Raw genomic sequence first — 12,888 nt, forward strand, 5'->3', positions numbered from 1 at the left:
TGCTAATCAGAGCAGATTAAACACCACTCAGTCTTCCAAACAATCACATCCTTGGGAGACATAATCCAATCACATGCAATGGAAATATGAAATGAAAACTACTTCAGGAATTTTTACAAATGCTTTTTTTGTTATCTAACACTTTATTGATCGTGAAATATTGCACACAGTAGCACGTGTTTTATTGACGTTCAGTTTAAAATTTAAGGGAAATACTGTTTCCCTTCCTGAGGTTTCATGGTCATGAGTGCAGGCAACATTCAAAACTTGCCCTACAAAAACTGTGTGAAGGCAGTGCTTCGCCATGCCCACTGTTATCGGTATGCCTAGAGAAAGATAAAGGAAATTCTTATGGCAGGCCTCTAACATGTAGCCACTTATTCCATAAAGGCTGCTTGTAGCTAAATGAGGAAAACAGTATGCTATACAGTCCATTATGGTACAATAGAGTGGTAAAGTACATTGCTTATTCCATAACATCTGCTTTCTGCTAAACTATGTGAATTCCTCAGATTGCTGCATTGACCTTTGCTCATACCACAGATGTCTCTACTGGGGATGTGTTTTTATAATTATACTTAAAATGCAGAATGCCTGCTCTTTGAACATAGCCTGTAAAATAACTGGCAGATAATTGACACCAAAGTGCTGCCTGGTTGTTTTACCATGTTTCTATCAGCACTAAGCAGTTGTGACTAGATAGGTATGGACGGAAGTAATTTTTTTGTAACAGGTTAGGAGAGCATTTTACCTAACCCTAACCCTTTCAATAACCTTCATCTAATTATCCTAACCTTCTAAGTTAATTATCTTAACCTGCAGCTTAAATTCTACTAACCTGCTACAAAAAAGTAACTTTAATCCGTAGCTGTATATCATCTAGTCAAAACCATTCTTATCATTTTCTCCTGGTGCATGATGGGAGGTTGCTGTGTCTACCACAATCAAGGCTGTCAAACAGATTTAATTTCTGACAAAATCAAACTCAAATTGCCAGTAACACATTCTTTAAACACATTGTCACTCTTATTTTCGCAACATACATTTCTTTAACGTAATTAAATCCATTAGATCATGATAATGATATGTGTATGAGAGCAGCTATTTTAAGGAAGCTATTCTAGGCTGATGCTAGCAAAATTCTCCTGTGAATGTGTCACCTTAATGCTGTGCCAATTGTGGGTGTCCTCAGTAATGATAAGCAATGAATCTTAAGCACTACTAGCTGGAGGGCAGAGTAGATTTCAAGATACTATCTGAATCTTTGGGCGTGTGCCAACAGGAACAGTGAACCACTGTCAAGTTCAGGGGAAGCATAGGGAATAGAGAGTGGATTGTGTGATGTCACTGGCAAAGAGGAGGTCCTGGATAGTTGTCATCCAGCCCAGGAAAAGGTCGTCGATCGGCAGGCTGAGGAGAACATGTTTCTGAGGAAAAAGAAGAAATCAGATGAGAGTCAAAACTATGACAGAAACACATACATACATAGCCTTGGCCGTGGCCTGAGGAAACAGCTGTTTGGGACTTGATCGGATTTCAGGAAGATCTAGAGGTGGAGGTCAGCAGCTGAGAAAGAAAAGGCCCCTCCCAGCTAAAGTACTTTGTGTCATTCAATTATAGTGCAACGAGCATCACATGTACTGTAGAGACTAAGAAACAGGTTATTTTGCCCAGTAGGGACAGAATTGATGATCCATGAGATCCCTCTGCAATAGATACAATCTTGCGAGAAGACGGTACTCAATTATGTGAGAGAAAGTAAGTGGGTATTCAATGTGGCTGAATGAAAGGAGATGGGAGGAAAGGAGTAAAATAAGTCGGTCTAGTGGCTGATGGAAAATAACCACATAATGTCAGTGGTCACTTAATGGGCACAATTAGGTAACATGAGGGAATTTTGAAAAGCTTTGTTAGTGCATAATGATCCGTGGGAAGGCAACTACTGTGTCAATTGTGTCTGGATGTGTGACAAGAAATGCAGGTTATGCAGGTGTGAAGGAAGCGGGAGAGTTCAAACACACAGGCATGCACACATTATTACATGCCCATTGCCAACAAACTCAGATAACAATACATATAAATAATAATAGCTCTAAAATAACTGTCTCGATATATCACAAACGGGATAAAACGGACTTACAAAACAACCCGAGCCAAAATAAGAGAATGATGGGTAACATTGCTTTCTCTTATGGCCATTTGTCAAGAAGCTGATTTGTATGTGGTTCAGAAAAGACAATGGAAGGGTCACTTATGAGCAATGCAACACCAAACTCCATGTTCAATTGCGTTAGCCTACTGTCTGAATATAAAAGGTTCTGTTAGTAGCTTATGTAAGTTTAATTAGCTCATCGGGGTGCTAATCAGTAGCCTTAGTTCATTGCAAGTACCAATTAACTTGTAAAAGAAAAATGGAAACAATTATAGAATTTTAATGAGGACAAACTAACCTGGAACATGCTGACTTCATCCATAATGACATTAGATTAGCAGTTTTAGTAAAGTGGCCCAGTTGTTTGGACCTGGGGCTTAGTGCTGACTAGCCCAAGATTGTGAGTAAAATGTCCACAAAATCTGCATATAAGGAACATGTATGCTAATTGTATGCTAAACTACCGTATTATTATTGTAATTTATATAAAAAAAGAAAGGTCAAAGGCCAAAACGAGACAAAGCTTTCAAAATATGTGAAGGCCTTGTCGTACCGGTGAGGAACACAAGATGGCATCATTGTTATCTTATAGTAACAGGCAGCAGCTCTGAAGGGAGTCGAGATGTTTATTGTCGTCAATGACTCCTGTGGTTGTGAAATTCGGCATTATGAGCACCAATATTTCATGATGTAAGAAGTGAATATAGCAAAGAAACAAATTATAAACCATATTTACCAAACCTTTGGTCTCTTTGCCCTCATCCCAAAGGAATACATTCAGTGTGTACATTCAGTTTATGCAACATTATGTAATATTCTGCTATTAATGTAAAACAGTTGGAATGAGATGTGTAGCAGTACAGATTTTGCCAGGTCTCTGTGTGTGGGGGCGTGTGTGGAGGCGTCTGAAAGGGAGGGCGGTAGAAGGTGCCATAAATTGTACTGTGCCATGCACAATCTATTCCATGCAACACCTACACACACACACACACACACACACACACACACACACACACACACAACTAACAGAAACATGCACATACACACAACCAAGCAGAGCACACATTCATATAAAGCATGAAGCACAAATATTGCACACAGGTCACATAGACGCAGACACACACACAATGACCACAAACAACATCTCAGCCCATACATTTGCCCTGATGAATGTCAAGCAGAACTTAACCCTGTTTACCGTCTATCACAAGGCCTGCCATGCCCAGTTTAAGGGCAGCCATCAGACGAGGCGCAATGTGTTCTCTAAGCAGCTGGGCTCTGGTCTGTTATGACTCTCACCGACACATCTGTGGAGCAGCACATCTGGCCTGAGATGGCTGCTCTCCATCCTGAAGATACCCACACACCTGTCAACCTGGCTTACCTGGAGCCCAACTCCCAGAGGCTACTTTACATCCCTGGGGCTCTAGCTACATCGACTAGTCTAAACACTGGTGCAAAACACCTGCAGATACTACAGTCCAGACACTGTGGTGCATGTGGGTCAGGTGTAGAGTTCAAAAGCACTGCCAGTGTTTGGTTTACAGTCTAAATGAGAATCGTGAACAGACATTGTGTACTATTTATGCACTTTAATTCATTTTATCTGTATCTGGTGAATGTGCAGGTTTGACCTGACTGACATACTGTTGTGCTATATTCTGCCCATCTTGGTTGAATAACCAGTGAACAAAGAGGAAACTCCAATCAGGAATAAAGAACATATTCATGAGGGTTCGGAACCAACAAGCAAATACTGTATACATGTATACATGATCAAATTACTCACTCATCTGTCCCATGGTCTGCCCCATGGTCTGCCTCCCCCTGCTCTCTCTCTCTCTCTCTCTCCTCTCCCTCTCTGTGTCTGTATTTCTGTGTGTCTGTCTGTGGGTACAACTGTCAGTAACTCTAGATCTGTCTCTCACTGCACTCAGCCACTGAAAAATCTCAACGCTAATTAACGGAGATTACACAGCAATTAGCAGACCTATTCACTCACTTATTAGTTTAGCCATGCAGACAGAGGAAAGAGGGGAAAGATAAAGAGAAAGAGAGATATAGAGTGAAGAACAAGGATAGAGATAGAGAGATGGAGAGGGAAGAGAGAGGCCCTCCTCTTGGCAGAGCAGCTCACATAATGATTTCACACTGCCTTCTGTTTCACATAGCTTCAGGAGCAAAACAATGCCTTGCTGATGAATACAGGTCTGCTGAGTATGCATGTGTGAGAGATTGTGTTGAGTAGATACTGTACGTGTTTGTGTGTCTGTAGGTGGGGGTGTGATAGAGTGAGTGAGAGAGTGAGAGTTTGGGCTTGTGTGAATGTGTGTGTGTGTGCAGGCGAGCAGCAGGAGTGTGTGTGTGTTAGTATCTGTGGTAGTGTAGTGTGCTTGTGCTAGAGGGGAGAGGTTGAGAAGGAGGAGTGTGAAAGAAGAGGTTTCAGAGGATGAATATCCATATTATTTGGCCTACTCTTTTCCATCCCCCCTCTCTCTCTCTCTTAGCTCCCCTCTGCCCCCCACCTCTCCTCGTCAGCAGGAGGGGTCAAATGTTATTCCCTCCTCGTTGGCATGGTTGCCAATCACCTCACATTCGGTAGCAACTGTTGCCATGGCAACCAAGAGATCCGGTTGCCAGGCACCAAGAGCAATGCATGTGATTGCATCTTATTTATTTAATTCTATCTTTATCTATTTCTTCACTCTAAATGCATCCAATCACTCTCGCACACATGCATGCACACACATAAAAGGATGCAAACTCTTTTTTCTCTTCCACTCTCATACACACACACACACACACACACAAACACACACACAAACACATTCACAGCCCCCACACACGGTTAGTTTACATTTACCACAGGTGCAAACGTGCGCGTCGTTGGATGACAAATAGTGATGATCATTGCAATAACGGTCATCATCTCCATGACTCTCTCCTGGCCTTCTGTTCCCTCCTCTAATCTGCCACATCTCATAAGAGCTCCTCCATGATAAAGACAGGGTCCTAATGAGAGGGCTCTTATTGCACAGTGATTTCCTCCCTGCGGCCGGCTGCTCCCGCACACAGCCTTTTGTTTGTCTAGATAAATATTACAGGGTAATTGTAATGGAGTGACCCATCCAGGGGAAATTACAGCTATCACCACCCAGCAAATCCAAGACCTCCTTATTTATTCCCAGTCTTTTGTCTCTGTTCTCTTTGCTCACTGGGATGGTTATTAGGAGAAGTGTACAGAGAGACAGGCTTTAGTGAGACTTGTCCGGTGTTGTTTTAGTTGCTCATTGTGAACAATATACAGTAGCATACCAGCTTCATCACAGATGTAGACACGGTAGATCTCATTAGTGATATACTAGTGTCAAGAGCATGCAAGATGCACAGAAAATAAACATGGTCAGTTGATATAGCCAAAATAGAAAAATAGTAAATATGACATTACTGTAACATTGTTGAGTGAAAGACCATGGGAGTGGAGGGAATAACAGAGTGAGCAATCTCTTTAGCATTTATTGATAACCTGAATACATACAGTACTGTATGTATTAAGTAAACAAACCCAAATCTTGGGCATCTTACCCGCCAAGTCTGTAGTTTACTTTCTAGCTTTCCATTACATGGGGTCAACATGGAATTTGGTTTATTACGGACAAATTAAGTTATTAAAATGGTTAATGAGCGGGGGCTTAGAGATCAAGTTCTATCATTAATTAAAGCATGGAGGAAGAGACTGGAATAAAGAGTCTGGAGGCTTGTGCTAACCTTAGGCCAACTGTCTATCACACACACACACACACACACACACACACACACACACACACACACACACACACACACACACACACACACCTCCCTGAGAGAGAGGAGCTCATGTCAGTGCTGTCTCTAGGGGCTGCTGTGGAGAATCCTCTTGGCTGAGTGTCTCCAGTGTTTAGTACAGAGACGCTGTCAAAGACCCTTTACATGGATGAGACCCAGACTCCTCCCACTGTGAAATCAAGGGATTTACATAATCTTATTACACCCGATTAAAAAAACACTAAAATGAAAACCACCATGGTGGGAAGTTATTAATTTGACCACCCTACACAACCCCACTAGTTCTCTTCTGCTTGTCCACGTACAGGTGCAGTTAAAACAAGTGGAAGTATTAATAAAAAAATGGAACAGAAAATGAATGTACATGTACAGTGCCTTGTAAAAGTATTCAGACCTCTTCGATTTCTTCACATTTTATTGTGTAACAAAGTGGGATTAAAATGGATTTAATTGTCATTTTTTTGGTCAACAATCTACATAAACTCTAATGTCAAAGTGGAAGATTGAAAAAAAAAGTAAGATGAATACAATAGTTATAAATGAAATATAGTCGTTACATAAGTATTCAACTCCCTGAGTCCATACATGTTAGAAACACGTTTGGCAGCAATAACAGCTGTGAGTCTTCTTGGGTAAGTCTCTAAGAGTTTTGTACACCTGGATTGTACAATATTTGCCTATTATTTAAAATTATTCAAGCTTTGTCGAGATGTTGGGGATCATAGCTTGACAACAATGTTCAAGTCTTGCAATAGTATTTCAAGCAGATTTAAGTCAAAACTGTAACTTGGCCACTTAAAAACATTCACTGTCTTCTTGGCAAGCAACTCCAGTGTAGATTTGGCCTTATGTTATAGGATATTGCCCTGCTGAAAAGTGAATTCCTAAAGCGGTTTTTGCTCTAGGATTTTGCCTGTGCTTAGCCCTATCCAATTAATTTTTATCCTTAAAAACTCCCCAGTATCATGCTTGAAAATAAGGAGGCAGTTACTTAGTGATGTGTTGTGTTGGATTTGCCCCAAACATAGGGCTTTGCAATAAGGCCAAAAAGTGTATTTCTTTGCTATGTTTTTTTGTTGCAGTATTACTTTTGTGCCTTGTTTCATACAAGATGCACATTGTGGAATATATTGTATATTTGTGTTTTTCTTTTTATTCTGTCATTTAGGTCATTATTGTGGAGTCACTACAATGTTGCTGATCCATCCTCAGTTCTCTCTCATCACAGCCATTGAACTCTGTAGCTGTTTTAAAATCCCCAATGGCCTCATGGTAACATCCCTGAGCAGCATCCTGCAGCTCAGTTCAGAAGGATGACTGGTTCTTTGAGGTGTCTGGGTGGTTTAATACATCATCCAGAGCATAATTATTAACTTGACCATACTTAAAGAGACATTCAATGTCTAATTGTTTTTTTGTAATAAAAATGTGAAACACTCCCTGGTCTTAGTAGTTGAATATGTGCTTGAAATTCAATACTTGACTGAGGGACCTTACAGATGTTGTATGTACAGTATGGAGGACAGAGGAAAGGTCAGTCATTTAAAAATCCTGTCAACCCCTATTATTTCACACAGAGTGAGTTCATGTAACTTTTTATGTGATTTAACTAAGGCTTTCCTAAACAAAAGCGCTGAAAACGTATGCAATGACTATACTTTAGTTATAATATTTTGTATAAAAAATAAATGTTCTTCCACTTTGACATCACAGAATATTTTGTGTAGATTGTTGACCAAAAAAAAAGACAATTTAGTCCATTTTAATCCCACTTTGTAACACAACAAAATGTGAAAAAAATCTAATACCTTTGCAAGGCAATGATACTGTTTTGTCAAATGTCTACATTTGGATGTGCGTTACAAAAAGGTAGTTTAACCAAGATCACTGTATCACAAATACACCAGTTCACACACACATCCTTGGTTGGAATGCTTGTTAAATCTCCCACACCATTCAGCCTAGACTGTCCTTCCCTGTTGCCCTGCCTCAACCTGCCCGTCTGACTGTCCCTGTACCTCCTCCAGCCAGCCTGGAAAACAGCGTCCAGGCTGAGATTTATCTTTATGCTGTAATGCATTCAGTCCATGCTCCTACCTGCCCGTCTGGATATTGGATTTGCTCTTTGGCTGTGACCTTATTCGCCACGAGCCACAGGAGCTGCTGCTGGACCTCTGATGTGTGGTGTGGTGTCGCCCAGGCCCACTTCCTCACAAACTCTTATTGGATTCCCCATTCACCACGCACTGCCTCTGATAAGGGCATCTGTCAAGCGGAGGAATAATCAGAGCAAAAAAGGGATGTGATATATGTCTGGGAGGCGCTTACCTTCTGAAGAGGATGTCTGGTTGGGGCTCAAGGTACCGGTCACAACACAGCTCCGAGAGAGAGAGTGTTGGGCAGCGTTGAGCCTGCTTGGATCAACACTGAGGGTCCATATAATGTAGAACATTTAAAACAAATGATAGTACAAAAGTGAAGATTGATCTTTGGAGGAGGATCTTGCTCCTGTATGTCTATATGACTCCAGAAGGAAAGGTTGGTTGAGGAAAATGGCTTCCACTCAGCTACGCGTATTCTCAAGCAATAACATCGACATCTGTATTATCAACCCAAGAATACCCGTGGTCGAGACAGGAGCAAACGTTCCGGCCACCTCCTCCCCTCCATCTTCTCTCCTCTCTCTCTCCTCTCCCCATCCCCCCATCCATGCTTCATTACAGTGGAAGAGAGATGGAGGGGTGGGCGGGGGTTCATTTACCGCTAACATTGTCCAGGTCCTAGAGAAAAAAAGAAAAACAACTTGCAAAGGAAGAATCGTCTTTCAGTTTGGAGTAGTAATATAGAATTAACAGTCAATGAATGAATAAGTCTCCCCTTTCTATGTTTTCTATATGTCTATATGTCCTGTATCTATGTCTTCTATATGTCTATATCTCCTGTATCTATGCCTGTAATAGTATTAAAATACAGTAAGTCTCCCATATTTAGTCCATATCTGACATCTAGTCCATATCTGACATCTAGTCCATATCCCACAGTGTGGGGTGAGTGAAAGGCCAGCTGAACGTGATGTAACTGCAAGCTCACGTGTGCGGTCACCTTGTCACACCACACCAGTGTAAAATAAAGTTGGCAGTTTTTGAATTCCCGGCCCCTGACTGAGTGCAAGCTGTGAGGCTTGCCATCCCTGTCCCTGCGTTTATCAGTGAGAGCCACAGTCACACACACATCTGAAGGAGTGTGCTGCCCCTGCAGCGCCGGGAGCCCAGGCCCCCACGCTGAACACATGAGAGAAACGGAGAGAGAGAGAAAGAGAAAAAGAGAGAGAGCGTAAAGGAGGGAGCAGGGAGTGAGTGAGAGATATGTTTATTGGGACAGGCAGACTGTAAACTTAAAGGGCCTGCTATCGCCTGGCTTTGGACTGGCGTTATGAGCTGTGATTGGCTGTCAGTGGAGATAAGGAGACTTCACATCCTCATGCCCTTGCTTCCTCAAGGGGTTGGAATCAAACCCAGAAAACACTGCTCTGCACGTCTCTGCTAAAAGGCGAACACATGAAAGGAATGAATCCAGCTCTATTATTCTAAACACCTCTGCATGTGACATACCACACGGTTGGAAGAGGAGTGAAAGAAGGAAGACAGAAAACCCTGAAAGGGTTTAAATGGGAGGATTTTGGTAGCAGTCTGATAGCATCCTTGTGATTCCAAGGCCTGAAATCCAAAGCTGTCTTTTTAGCTCGACTCCCTCTTTAAAACTGCCTTAGGCTCTCACACAGGAGGGTGACTTAAAGGGAAGGATGGAGAGGGGCATTCTCCCATATCCCAAACGAGATGTAGCTAGTACTGTAGCCCTGAACCAAAGATGTCATCTATAAAATGTACATGATCATGGAACATACTGTATGAGGTATACAGATGGGCCTTTATGATATATACTCTAGGCTACTGTTTATATGATTTCTATTTATGCCTATATGTCTATACTGTGTAGAGGTATATACACAATATAATGTCTATACTGTGAACATGACAGGGCTGTTTAGCTGGTCAGAACTGTCTAACAGGACTACATCCTGGGTATGGACACCTAAAGTAGAAGAGGAGATACAGACCTACAGCTATACGCCTATCTACCACTGACAGTCTGTGGGATTCCAGGAGCATCAGTGCCACTCCAAACCAGCTCCCCACTACGCATTACATATATTATTCACCATATTTATCTATGCAATTTAATGGCCGCTCCCCTCTAAAGCTCCTAAAAAATTGTGGAAGCTGCTAATATGGCTTCTGGGTCTCGGTCTCAAATCACCACACAACATACAGAATGCTCAGAGGCTATGGTGGAAAGGCTGTAACAAGCAAGCTTGGCTGTATGATAGTATTCAATACCCACTGGGCACAGACGTCAATTTAACATCTATTCCACGTTGGTTCAACATCATTTCATTGAAATGATGTGGAAACAACATTGATTCAACCAGTGTGTGCCCAGTGGGTAGTCTCTTATATGACTACCAACAGTGATTTTTCTTTGTAAAGAAGTAGAATAACTGTTTACCAATGCGACCAATGAATAGTATAGTGCTGTATGTTTCCAAATATGAAACCTGTGGACCCTTTACCAACACAAAAATTATTTGTCAACCTAGCGCCCCTTCCCCCATCAGTTTAAATGCACAATAACACACCTTTGTTTTCCTCTCCACCAAACCGGCACTTAGCATGACCCAAGCCGAGGAGCCAGGGAAGCCAATTATCAAACAGATGTCAATGTATGTTTTACAATACTAAGGGGAGCCCAAATACCACACAGATGTTTTATTTTCACATGACAAGGTGGTGTCGACAGATACGGTAGCCCTGTTTCTAGCTCCTAGACTCCTTTGCAATATTTTTGTCTTACATTATTTGCTCAAAACGTTTATTTTATTATTACCTACAGCCGGAAATAACTTTGGGATATTAGATCGGCAGTCACTCACCAGAAATTTGAGCAGAAACCTGGATCCTTTGTTTGAACTTCCCGAGACAGGAGCTATTCATCCTGGGGGCTGCACCAAAATGTTGATGCCAAAGAAGAATGGGGCCCTAGTCAGGAGTGGGGCCTTAGTCAGACTCAGACGACGTGCATACCATCCACTGCTTCCGAGTATATTACTTGTTGGACAATAAACTGGACAATAAAAGGTAGACAAGTTCAGGGCGAGGATCTCCTTCCAGAGAGACATCAGGGATTTGTTCTCCCGATCTGGAATACCTAACCATCAAATGCCGACCGCATTTACCTCCCAAAATAATTTGGTCATTGTCACTGCCGTGTATACTTACCCCCCCTCCCAAGCCGACACAGAGACGGCTCTCAACAAACTACACTGGACTGTGCAAACCATATATCCTGAGGGTGCATTTAGATTAGCTGGGGACTTTAATAAAGGAAATCCTGTGCTACACGCGCAACACAGACCCTGGATCATTGTTACTATCCCTATGAGGACAGCGGCAAGGCCCTTCCCCCGCCCTCGCTTTGGCAAATCCAATCACGCCTCCATTCTGCTCCTCCCCACCTATAGGCAGAAACTTAAACAGGAAGCTCCTGTAGTAAGGACTGTTCAACGTTGGTCAGACCAATTGGATTCTATGCTGTTTTTAATCACTGAGACTGGGAAATGTTCCGGGTCGCCTCTGAGAATACTATCGACGTGTACACTGACTCGCTGACGGGGTTCTTCAGGAAGTGCATAGAGGATGTTATTCCCACTGACGATTAGAACTTATCCAGACCAAATCCCGGGGATAGATGGCAGCATTCCTGCAAAACTGAAAACGCAAACCACCGCATTTAACCATGGCAAGGTGACTGGGAACACGGATGTGTACCAACAGACCAGCTACAACCTCCGTATGGCAATCAAAGAGGTACAATTACAGTACAGGGACAATGTGGAGTCGCAATTCAATGGCTCGTGACACGAGACATATGTGGCAGGGACTCCAGACAATCACAGATTATAAAGGAAAACCCAGCCACATCGCATACACCTTCTTTGCCCGCTTCAAGGCAAACAAAATAGAGTCGCTGACACGGGCCCCTGGTGCTTGCGAGGACTGTGTGCTCTCGTTGTCAGTGGACAACATAAGTCATTTAAGCATGTTAACTATCGCAAGGCTGCCAGCCCAGATGACATCCCAAGCCGCATCCTCAGAGCATGTGCAGACCAGCTGGCTGAAGTGTTTACTAACATTCAATCTCTCCATATCCCAGTCTGTTGTCCCCACTTTCTTCAAGATGTCCACCATTGTTTCTGTACCCTTGAAAGTGAAGGTAACTGAACTAAATGATTATCACGCTGTAGCACTCAGTTCTGTCATCATGAAGTGCTTTGAGAGGCTAGTCAAGGTAAGAACCATATCACCTCTACCTTACCTGACACCCTAGACCCACTACAATTAGTATATTGCTCCAACAGGTCCAACCGCCATTGCACTGCACACTGCCCTATCCCAACTGGACAAGAGAAATACCTAATAATGTGTTAATTATTACTCGAATGTCAGTCATATGAGCTTGGGACACATACTGCCTATAGACTGGATTGGATTGAATTAGTAGCATTTGCAGGGAACATTGTGAGTGTGCGTGTGAGCGTGCAAGTGTGTGTGTGTTTGCGCATGTGTGTATATGCATATGCGTGTGGAGTGTGTGAGTGTGTGTGTGTGTCAGTCTCAGTCACACCGGCCAGCATGAACTCCCTGAACTCAATCCTTGTCCATTAAATTCATAGTAAGCTCATCACTAAGCTTGGAGGGCACTGGGTCCTGGACTTCCCGACGGGCCTACACCAAGTGGTGAAGATAGGCAACAACACCTCCACCATGCTGACCCTCAACACGGGGGCCCCACAG

Source organism: Salmo trutta, chromosome 1, assembly GCF_901001165.1.
Source record: "Salmo trutta chromosome 1, fSalTru1.1, whole genome shotgun sequence".
Lineage (NCBI taxonomy): Eukaryota > Metazoa > Chordata > Actinopteri > Salmoniformes > Salmonidae > Salmo > Salmo trutta.